Consider the following 11,282-nt stretch of genomic DNA (forward strand, 5'->3'; position numbering starts at 1 on the left):
CGCCCGGAACCAGAGGTACAGTACTGTCCTCTGCGAGCTCGTGCTCTTGCATGACACGGTAGTACTAATTCAGCCCCGAGGAAATCTTCACTAGGGCATTTTCCCCCAAGTCCACCTCCACTTCTGGCGTTTTGGGTGACCCATCGAGATGAAGAGTCTCAAATGGACTTTCCTTCCCGGGCTGGCTATGAACCACTATCCTCAGGTCTCAGCCCCCCTCGCTCAGCACCTCAGACGGATGATGGGCAGTGAGCCACTGCTGCCACCGGCACCACCCGGCCGGTGAGCCTTTGCCTGGGGTTTTTCTTTACCGACCGGCCGAAAGGTTTCGTGCCCTACCTGTCTTATGGATAAGTTTGCTCTGTTTTCGGTCTTATTTTTGTCCTCATGGATATCCTTCTTTCCCAAGGAAAAGGGGCCTCGGCTCGGGGGAGAGAGTCAATTCCTGAGGCCAGACAATCCATAGGAGGAACTTTCTGCCACAGTGTGGTGTGGTGTGGTGTGTTGTGGTGTGGTGTGTTGTGGTGTGGTGTGGTGTGGTGTGGTGTGGCAGCTCAGATATCACAAGGACTGCCATCTTGTGTGCAGGATACCGGGGAGGGGAACTGCGGTGTGAGGGTGAGCAGAGGCATTTTCTCCTTCCGGAAACCAGATGATGATTGAATAAAATTAGCCATCCATCCTTGAGACATTCTCAAGGAGGTGGGCTGGGAATGTGTCTGGGTGGTAGACAGCTTCCCCTAAAAACTCGGGCCTAAATGGCGGCGGCGGCGGCATCCATCTTGTTCACAGACCGAGTGTCCACGTTGAAAATGAGAGTCTCTTCTGGGACGCTGGTTCCTGCTCCCTCCTTCCTTCTTCCAAGGAAGAAGTTGCCGCTGGCGGGTGGGTTCCAGGCTGGCAAGCAGAGGAAGCAGAACCCCGCTGGAGTCCACAAGGAAAAGCAAGACAGAGGGGATGCGGGGAGGGGGGGACACAGAGACAGACAGGAGACAGAGAGGCAGAGAGAAAGAGACAGAGACAGAGACAGAGAGAGACAGAGACCCAGCGACCGACGGAAAGACACACAGGGGAAGAGATGGAGGGGGAGCGAGAGATCCACAAGTCCAACTAGGTCCCCTGAACGAATCATCGACAAACAGACAGACACACTGACAGACAGACAGACAGACAGACAGACAGACACACTGACAGACAGACAGACACACAGACACACACACACACACACACACACACACAGAGGCAGACAGAGGGAGAAATGGGGAGGGGGGTGAGAGATCCACAAGTCCAACTAGGTCCCCTGAACGAATCATCGACAGACAGACAGACACATTGACAGACAGACAGACAGACGGACACACACACACACACACAGGCAGACAAGAGGGAGATGGAGAGATGGAGGGGGAGCGAGAGATCCACAAATCTAACTACACCACCTGAATAATCAGACAGACAGACAGACAGACAGACACACACACACACACACCACACCGACACACAGGCAGACAGAGGGAGAGATGGGGAGTATAACTAGATCACCTGAATCAACAAACAGGAACAGGCACACATGCCCCCACCACACACACACACACAGGCAAAGACAAGAGACCGACACACAGACAGGCAGAGAGGGGGAGACATGGAGGGGGAGCCCTAGAGACCCATCAGTGTGACTGACTAGATCACCTGAATAAATTTATTCCTTCCCTGCCCTGCCCTCATGTATTAAGGTAGACGATTGGTATGGAGTTCTTCTTGTCACCAAACACAGGTGAGGGCTAGTGACTTTTTACCCTTCCATGTAGGGACTCTTCCCTTAGGACCCTTGATTTTGATCATTGAATAAGAATTTCTGGAGGAGTCACTCTGGTGGAGTTTTATGGAGTAAGCAATCAGGCAACCAGGCAACCAGACAACCATACAACCCGACCAAAAAAAAAAAAAAAAAGGCAGACACAGACAGACAGACAGAGAGACCCACACAGCTTCTGACTTCATGGGTGTTTTCAGGGTTAAAGTGGGGGGGTCGGGGGGAATATGGCAACTGAATTATGCACAGATAGTTGTTTTATCTTTGCTCCAATCTCAACTCTAGATGTTTGGGGTATTTCTTTACAGATAAGAAAAACAGATCATTAACGCTTGTTTTCTTTCTTTCTTTCTTTCTTTCTTTCTTTTTCTTTCTTTCTTTCTTTCTTTCTTTCTTTCTTTCTTTCTTTCTTTCTTTCTTTCTTTCTTTCTTTCTTTCTTTCTTTCTTTCTTTCTTTCTTTCTTTCTTTCTTTCTTTCTTTCTTTCTTTGTGTTTCCCCCCTCTCCTTTTTCTCTTTTTTATGGGGGGGGGGCAATCCTGGGACTTGAAGTCAAGGCACTGTCACTCAGCGACTCAGCTTTTTTGGCTCAAGTCTAGCAGTCTATCACTTGAACCAGAGCTCCACTTTTGGCTTTATCTGTCTATGTACTATGTACGTGGCGTGTGTGTGTGTGTGTGTGTGTGTGTGTGTGTGTGTGTGTAATATATATTATATATATTCATTTTATACATAGACGTATATATGTATAAACACACATCTATTCGTTTATTTATACACATGTGTATATATACATGCACACATATATTTATACACATATGTGTATATATACATGCACACATATATTTATACACATACATATATACTGTGATACACACGCACGCATGCACGCGCACGCACACACACACACAAACACATTCCCTTATTATTTTCATGATTTTTGTTTTTGTTTTTGTTTTGTTTTTTGTTTGGGTTTTTCCCGGGACGTGGGGCTTGAACCCTGGCTGGGCCTGGACACTGTCCCCCAACTCTTCAGCTCAAGCCTAGGGCTCTACTACTTGAGCCACAGTACAACTTCCGGTTTTCTGAGTGGCTTATTGGAGATAAGAGTCTCATGGTCTTTCGTGCCAAGGCTGGCTTTGAACCCAGATCCTCAGATCTCAGCTTCCGGAGCAGCTAGGATTACAGGCGCGAGCCACCAGCACCCAGCTATTTTCATGTTTTTGTGTGTGTGTGTTGGGTGTGAGGGTTGAACTCTGGGGCTGGGTGCTGTCTCTCTCTCTCTCTGTGCTCTTCACCTTCCCAGCCCTCCCCCATTTGTTTTGCCAGTCTAGGGGCTGGCAACAGAAGAAGAAAGAGAGATTGAGTAAAATTAGCTACCCATCCTTCAGCCATCCTCCTTGAGACATTCTCAATGAAGTGGGCTGGGAATTTGTCTGGGTGGTAGAGAGCTTCCCTAAAAACTCGGGCCTAAATGGCAGCAGCGGCATCCATCTTGTTTACAGACCGAGTGTCCACGAGCTCATGTGGGCTTTCATGTTCTCTGTGGGTTGACAGGGCCGGCGGAAGGGCGAGCGGACGAGTGAGTGGGGTGTGCGATTCATTGGAGATAAGACACTGGTTCCTGCTCCCTCCTTCCTTCGGGGACACCAAGGAAGAAGTTGCCGCTGGCGGGTGGGTTCCAGGCTGGCAAGCAGAGTAAGCAGAGCCCCGCTGGGACTGAAATACATTTCTTCCTGGAGTCCACAACGAAAAGCAAGGGGGGGGGGCGGAGGGGAGAGGACAGAGAGACAGAGAGGAGAGACAGACAGACAGAGACAAAGAGAGACAGACACACAGACAGAGACAGAGACCCAGAGACCGACAGAAAGACACACAGGGAAAGAGTTGGAGAGGGAACGAGAGATCCACAAGTCCAACTAGATTCCCCTGAATCAACAAACAGACGGACGGACGGACACACTCACACACACACACACACACACACACACACACAGAGATGGACACATGCGGAGACAGACAGACAGAGGGACACATGGAGGGGGAGCCCTAGAGACCCATTAGTGTGACTGACTAGATCACCTGAATAAATTATTCCTTCCCTGCCCTGCCCTCATGTATTAAGGTAGACTATTGGTATGGAGTTCTTCTTGTCACCAAACACAGGTGAGGGCTAGTGACTTTTTACCCTTCCATGTACGGACTCTTCCCTTAGGACTCTTGATCTTGATTTCGATCATTGAATAAGAATTTCTGGAGGAATCAGAAAGAATGATATTTCCCCATTTGTTAGGAAATGGAAAGGCTTGGAAAAAATTATATTAAGTGAAGTAATCCAGGCCCAAAGAAACATAGGTCCCATGGTTTCCCTTATTTGCAATATCTAGTATATGTATGAGTCAAGCGGAAAAGTTCAGATAATGTGATGTTAGGAAAACGAACCCTTGAATATGTATTTTAATGTTTTCTTTCTTTCATGCATGTGTTTCTAACGCATTTATAGGATTGTTTCTTTGTTGCTTTGTATGTCCCCCCCCACAGTGTAACCCCCGCTTTCACTATATTTGATGTCAGTATAACTTGTGGGGGAGATGGGGAAAAACAAGTCGTTTAAGGATTCAGGTGGACCTGTTGCAACAATGAGAAGTACAAAATGTCGTGTCAAAAGCGAGCTTTACGGTGTCGGGGGGGGGTGAGGGGGGGAAGGATTGGGTGTGGGGGAGGGGGGAGGCTGGGAAGGGAGATGAAGGGTAAACAAAGGAGGAGGTTGCAATGCTTGGTAGGAAATGTGTGCATTATCCTGCCCATGTAGTTGTAACCCCTCTGTACAGTATGTTCTCAAATAAAATAAAATAAAATTTAAAAAAAAATAAAAAAAAACAAACCAAACACCACAAGCAGACCAGGGATTCTAACAAGCGACTGGTTATGGACACAGGGGAGATACAGGATCTTCCCATCCACCCACAAAGAAAAAAATCAAGGTGTAAGGTCTGTACAGGGACACCTCTCTCCTTCTTGGCTAAGTTTCTGCCCATTATCTGTTACCTAGGTAACAGTCAGTCCTGGAAGCAGTCACCTTCCCCTCCTGGTAGGTCCCACCCTGGGCCACCTCTGGTCACATGCCTCCCATCTGACCTTAGAAGGGTCCCAGACCATGAGATCACATCTGGATCCAGTGTGTCCACACCTATTCCTGACCCTGACCTAGATAAATTCTGGCCCAGAGGGGGTCATGCTCCCTTTCCGTTTCAGCCATGCTTCTCCACCATGCATTTCAGGGGCAGCAGTTCTGTAAATAAACTTCTTTTCCTGCCCGAATAGCGCATGGTGTTCTCTTCATTGGTTACCTAAGGAAACTTACCTATTTAATATACCTTACATACAGTGCCGTCAGTCAGATGAGGTTTTTGAGTTGGAAATGTTAGAATTTCCTAACCACCCCTTTTCTGCTAAAGGTAGAGCTGTGGCTGAAATGAAAGACTGCCAACCTTCAGCAAAAAAAGAAAAGCAAAAGAACCTAGGCTCTGACTTTAAGTCCAAGTACTAACACACAGATACTATATATATACTATATGCATACATATATACATATATGTGTGTTAATATGTAAATTATATATGTATGCATATATAGTTATATAATAAATTATTTGCAAGTGTCAATTATATACAAGCAAGCATTTAGTCTTGCTCTTAAAAACAGAATCATATACAATTATGAACTTCTGTGATTTATAAGAGCTGACATAGATAGAAATGTAAACGACCAGACTAGGAAATTAGTAGAATGATTTTATTATAGAATAGACTGTATGCACAAGATTAGGAAAATGGTACTATGTCATATCCCAAAACATTGAAAGCAAAAGCATAATAGTACAAGAAATCACATTTAGACATGGACTATGCCACTCAGACAGGTAGATCAGGAAAATATGATAGCTATATGCATATAAATATGCATATATGTGTATGTACATGCACAGTGGAATTTCATTTATCCATTAGAAAGAAAGATAATGCAAAGAAAGAAAAGAAATTGGGGGAAATCATGTTAAGTGAAATAAGGGAAGAAAGTCAAACCCAGGGAGATAGGTTTTCTGTTATATAGGAAGGTAGACATGATCTGGATCAATACAATATGCACACCTTAGGGTGGAATCCAAGTATAAACCTAGATATGAACTGAAATATGGTTGGTTTACAGAAGAATTCAAATAATGTAAGTCCTTAGACTAGCTAACTCACATTCTAACAAAATAAACACCAGAAATCAAGTACTCAGAGGTAGGACTGGGATCAAGGTAGGGAGAAATAGATATATGAAGCAATAAAGTGGGGAGAAATGCAGTGATCTAACTTAATGCATATCCTACCAAAATGAAGAAATTGAGGAAAAGGTGGTAGTGAAAGCACTGGGGAAAATTATGAAAGAGTTGACATTGATCAAGATCCAGTGTACTCATGTACACTGTTCTTACGTATTGAATGTCAACTCCTATGTACAAGTGGAAATCAAAATAAAATTTAAAAACCCAGTACTTGATTTGCTCATGGGAATATTAAAGTAATGGTGGTTCTCTGCATAACTAACCAAGAATGGAGTTCAAGAAAATAAATAGCAGAAAGGGAAATTATGTTCAGCTGGGGAAGAGGTTTAAGAGGGGGTAGATTAATGAAAAGAGGAAGGGATGGCAAATACAATCATTCTATTAATGATACATAGGTAAAAATGGAACCAGGTAACTTGGAGCATGGGTAGGATTGGGAAAGATGGCGTAGATCAATTTAATACTAATCAAGATGCATTACACTAATAAACTCGTTGAATTGAAACCTCTTTGCACAACAACTTCATGAAAAATACAAATGAATAAAAACAAAAACAAGGATTAAATTTGTACTCCATTTTTTGTAGTACAAGTAATATATAATAAGCTATAGTTTGTACAAAATGCAAAATTAATAAGCTACATGACAAAATAGGAAACTGAAAATGTGGGTAACATTGCCTTCGGAAATAATTCTAATTTGGAAATAATTCTAATTCTGAGGCCCAGGTGGAGGTCCTTCACCAGATCCTCTAAGCTATAGTGGTAGTTAGCTCGGACTCCAGGCCATCCTCACATTTCTCCAGCTCTCTCATGAACCAAAAGGCCACAAAAGTTGGCTTGAGAAACAAGGAGAAATGAAAGTAGCCGAAGAAACATTGGCTGGTGAAGCAATTAGAAACTCTGGATGAAAATGAGCTCAGAATATCTCCTAGGACCACTCATATCATTTGGGAGTCACATCATAAAATTAGGGAATAAATGTAATGAATTACTACCTAAATTAGTAACTTCATTGCTCTTACCTCAAGTGTTCTGTCAAAAGATAGGTGTACTACCTCTATATTAATGAGGAAAAGAGAGCACATTCTTTCGTCACAAATTTCTACTGAGTATCTTCATCCAAAGTAGAGATTGTTCTTACTCTCTACTTCTCTGTTACTTTCCTTTGCTGGTGCTAGCAATAACATTTGAAAGTGTTAACATCTTCAAACATAATTACATTTTATTTTAATCCATCTGTTATCAAATAAAACAAATTTTGGGGAAAATCTGTCTATGGTATATTTATTTGATGGCATATTCCATGGCATATTTATTTGATGATATTAAGAATTATTTTTTATAGTTTCATTTTTAAAATTTGAGCAAAATGTTTTGTTAAATTAGTTGCACATTTTTCCTATTTTTCCATCTCTGTATATGGTAAGATATATCTTGACAACACCTCATATGTTTTCTTCATCTACTTTCCTCCTTTCCTAAACACAGATTCATTGTGCATCTTCACAGATTCACATAAGCTATTTTGGCGATATTCTCTCTCCTTCACATTTCTGATCCTCCAGTGAATTCTTGCTATTACATATACTCAAGACAGATCCTGTTCTATCTTCTCATAAATATTTTAATGGTATTTTATGTTTTGGAATGTGTTTCATCAGTGTACATCAAATATGCATATACTTCAGTCGAGTTGATCATACAGATGAATCTGTTTTTCTAACCTCCATCCATCTTCTATCATTCAACAGCTTTTGATGAATCTCATTTTATATCTCTTTATTCAACTTTTCAAGATAATTTGTTATTAAGCTTCTAACATTGTCTTTCCCCCAATTGTTGCCTTCTTAAAAATTGCTTCAAATTAGAACTATATATGATTGTCCTGTATGTGTTCACTGATATATTTAAAATTCAGTCTAACATCCACATATTATAGGATATCTTTAACCTTTGTAACTGCTCTGAAAATCATTATGGAGGTTCCTCATGAAAGCAAAAACTCAAAGCCATAAAACCCAGTGAAATTAGGATTGTGTATATCCAAAAATATTTTGAAATGAAATAGTAGATGCATTCATTTCTCTTATATCCCAGTGTATGTTTATAGCTATGAATATCACATTTTCTTTATTCCCTCTTTCTGGTGCACCTAGGTTGACTGTAGAGCTCGATTGCTATGAATATTCCTGCCATTAACATGGATATTCATGTTGAATTATATTCCTTCAATATGTATCCAAGTTGTTGTAAAGGTCATTAAAATGTCCTTTGGCATTTTCTAAACTTCCATTCTGAGCTCCATATGGGTTGCACTAGTTTATAATGCCACACAACTAAATATAGTTCCTGATATATTTCAACCTCTCCAGCATTTGCTTTTGTTAGTTTGAGTTGTGATAAGTATTCTGATGTGTAAGATGGAATCTCAGTGACTTTTTGATATATATTTCCTTTGTGGATAAGAATTTCAAATATTTCATTTATTTATTAAACATTTACATTTGTACTTCATTCCTAATCAGTGTCTTTCTTTTTTTTTTTTTTTTTTGGTCGGTCGTGGGGCTTGAACTATAGGCCTGGGCGCTGTCCCTCAGCTCTTCAGCTCAAGGCGAGCGATCTACCACTTGAGCTACAGCGCCACTTCCGGTTTTCTGGTGGTTTATTGGAGATAGGAGTCTCACTGTCTCTCCTGCCCGGGCTGGCTTTGAACCGCGATCCTCAGATCTCAGCCTCCTGAGTAGCTAGGATTACAGGCGTGAGCCACCAGCGCCCAGCTCTTTTTTTGTTATTTGATCAATTTTTACCTTTTAGAATTTGTGATTTTTTTCCCATTCCAACTATTCACCTTAGTATAAAATAAATTTCACTACAGTGATGCACAATTTACTAAAATCAACCGATTGTACATTTATAACACTGTTTTTTTTTACAACCAGGCAATTATGTCAATAAAGATGTCGAACATCTTTCACTAGAAAGATAGATTGAAAGGATAGTATCTCATATTAGCCCTAAGCTAATCTCAGAATTAAGAGTCACAGCCGAGGCCCCAAGAGTTGGGCTAAGTAAAATGCACTAACACAGTAAAACAGCCTTTAAAGTGATCAAAGGGCTTCATAAGTTTTTTAAAAAGGCACCACCTTCAACAAGAAAATGGTGAAGTTCACAAGCAGACCATAGGAATCTGAAACATCAAGAAGACCAAAGGATAAATGTATACAGAAGGACAACTTTAGAATGTTGACTCAGAATTGGGATGGGGGGACAATCATTAGATACCAATGCTGAAGGGAAGAAGTGTTTTACCCCAAACCTCAGCTGTGTCTGACTCTCTCACACCACACAGACACAGACACAGGCAGACAGACAGACAGACAGACAGACACACACACACACAGAACCCCAGGGGCAGTTATATCTGGGACAATGAAGCTTTTGTCCTCTTCCTTTCAGATAATCAAATGTGATGTTGTGGTTGGCTCCACAGCTGCCCCACACCTGAGCAGGAGGAGGGAAAGGATGCCTTAGACTGCAGGCAGTCTTGTGTACCCGTGGCTTCCTGTGTAAGAATGGAGTTTGTGGTCCCCTAGGCAGGGGTGGCCAAGCTGAAATGGGGGTACACTTTGCCTGGAGGATGGCACCCCAGAGCCCTGCATGCATGGTGAACCGGGCTTGGGAAGCCCTGTGAGCATCTCTGCGATGGCCTCTCAGCGGTGTGGAGAAGTTGACACCTGTAGTTGGACATGGCAGGAAGCAAGAGGACAGCAGGAATCCTGAAGGCAGGAGAGGCTCAGGAGTGAATGTGACTTTCTGTGGAGAAGCTTAGGCCACACTAAGGAAGTTCCCAGCCTGCACGAGGTGGCCACTGCGCAGGTCCCCAGATTCCACACCTGGTCTTGTCACCTGGTTCTGATCCAGAGCTGGAACCTCCCCAGCTTCCCTGGGCTCAGAGCAGCAGGAGCAGTGAACTCCAGGCATGCTTCCTACACCCGTCCATTGTAACTCAACGATTACAGTCACAATTCTTCTTTCCCTGGTATCCTAGTCTCTGCTACTGTGTTCTACATAATTCATAGTACTATGGTTCCAACCACCTGATCCCTGACACCCCTGACACTGATACTGCATTCCCTAAGAAAAGAAAGACAGAGAGGGCACAGCCAGTAGATTTGGGTCCTCCTGGCTTCTTGCAGGCACATTGGAACAAGTTATTCCTCAGGTATTTAGCATGAGTGACTAACTAGACGTGGAAAGGAAAGAGGTTATACCGAGGTGACTAAAATGTAGAGTCATCAATATATTGGCTGCTAAGAAAAGAAGGCCCTAAGGTAAAAGTTAATGAGAAAAGAAAATTTTACAAAGAATATTGGAGATGATGCAATAGGTTTTGCTTAGTCTCTTATACTAACACAGATATGTGACTTTTGCATTTCAAAAATTATATGAAGATGCATATATGTGATATATTAATTTATGAAATAATTTCATATAATTAATGCTATTCAATATTTTATGCTTTGTGATAGTTAACTCATGAATCTACCATTGTCAATAAGAATTGAGCTATTAACAAATGGAATTTCACTGTCAAATACTATAAGATTACTGATGCTAGTACCAAAATTAAAGCTAGAACAGTAAAACTTAATAAAGCTACAAGTTTGAAAGGAGGGGGCTAGTGTTAAGGGCTTCTTCACCATGGAATCTGGGAAGAATATAATGTGTTTTGTTGAATTATTAGTTTTTTTAAACCTTGTTAGAAATCAGAACATTATTTTTTATTCTTGCTTTTTTGGAACTCTTTAGTGAATGGTTTACAAAAAAATTATCAACATGACTTTGAAAATTCACTAATGTGAATTATCAGATTAACATTATATGCAAAGCTGCCCTGAGATGCAGGCAAGCTGGATTCCTTTTCTATTAAATTAATGAAATAAGCTTAGCTTTGAATGGGTGGACAGTCCATGACATTTGTTCCAAAACAAGAAAAGATACAGGAGAAAATAAAAGAGGAAGGAGACCCAAGTCTCCTGAAATTAGCAGAAATATATAGAAATATAATTTAAAAATTCACAGTCCAAAGCAGACTCTGGCAGGAAAGTCTGTGAGACTCTTATCTCCACTTAACC

The sequence above is a fragment of the Dipodomys spectabilis genome, unplaced genomic scaffold (genome assembly GCF_019054845.1).
Source record: "Dipodomys spectabilis isolate Male_0828 unplaced genomic scaffold, ASM1905484v1 ptg000239l, whole genome shotgun sequence".
Classification (NCBI taxonomy): Eukaryota; Metazoa; Chordata; class Mammalia; order Rodentia; family Heteromyidae; genus Dipodomys; species Dipodomys spectabilis.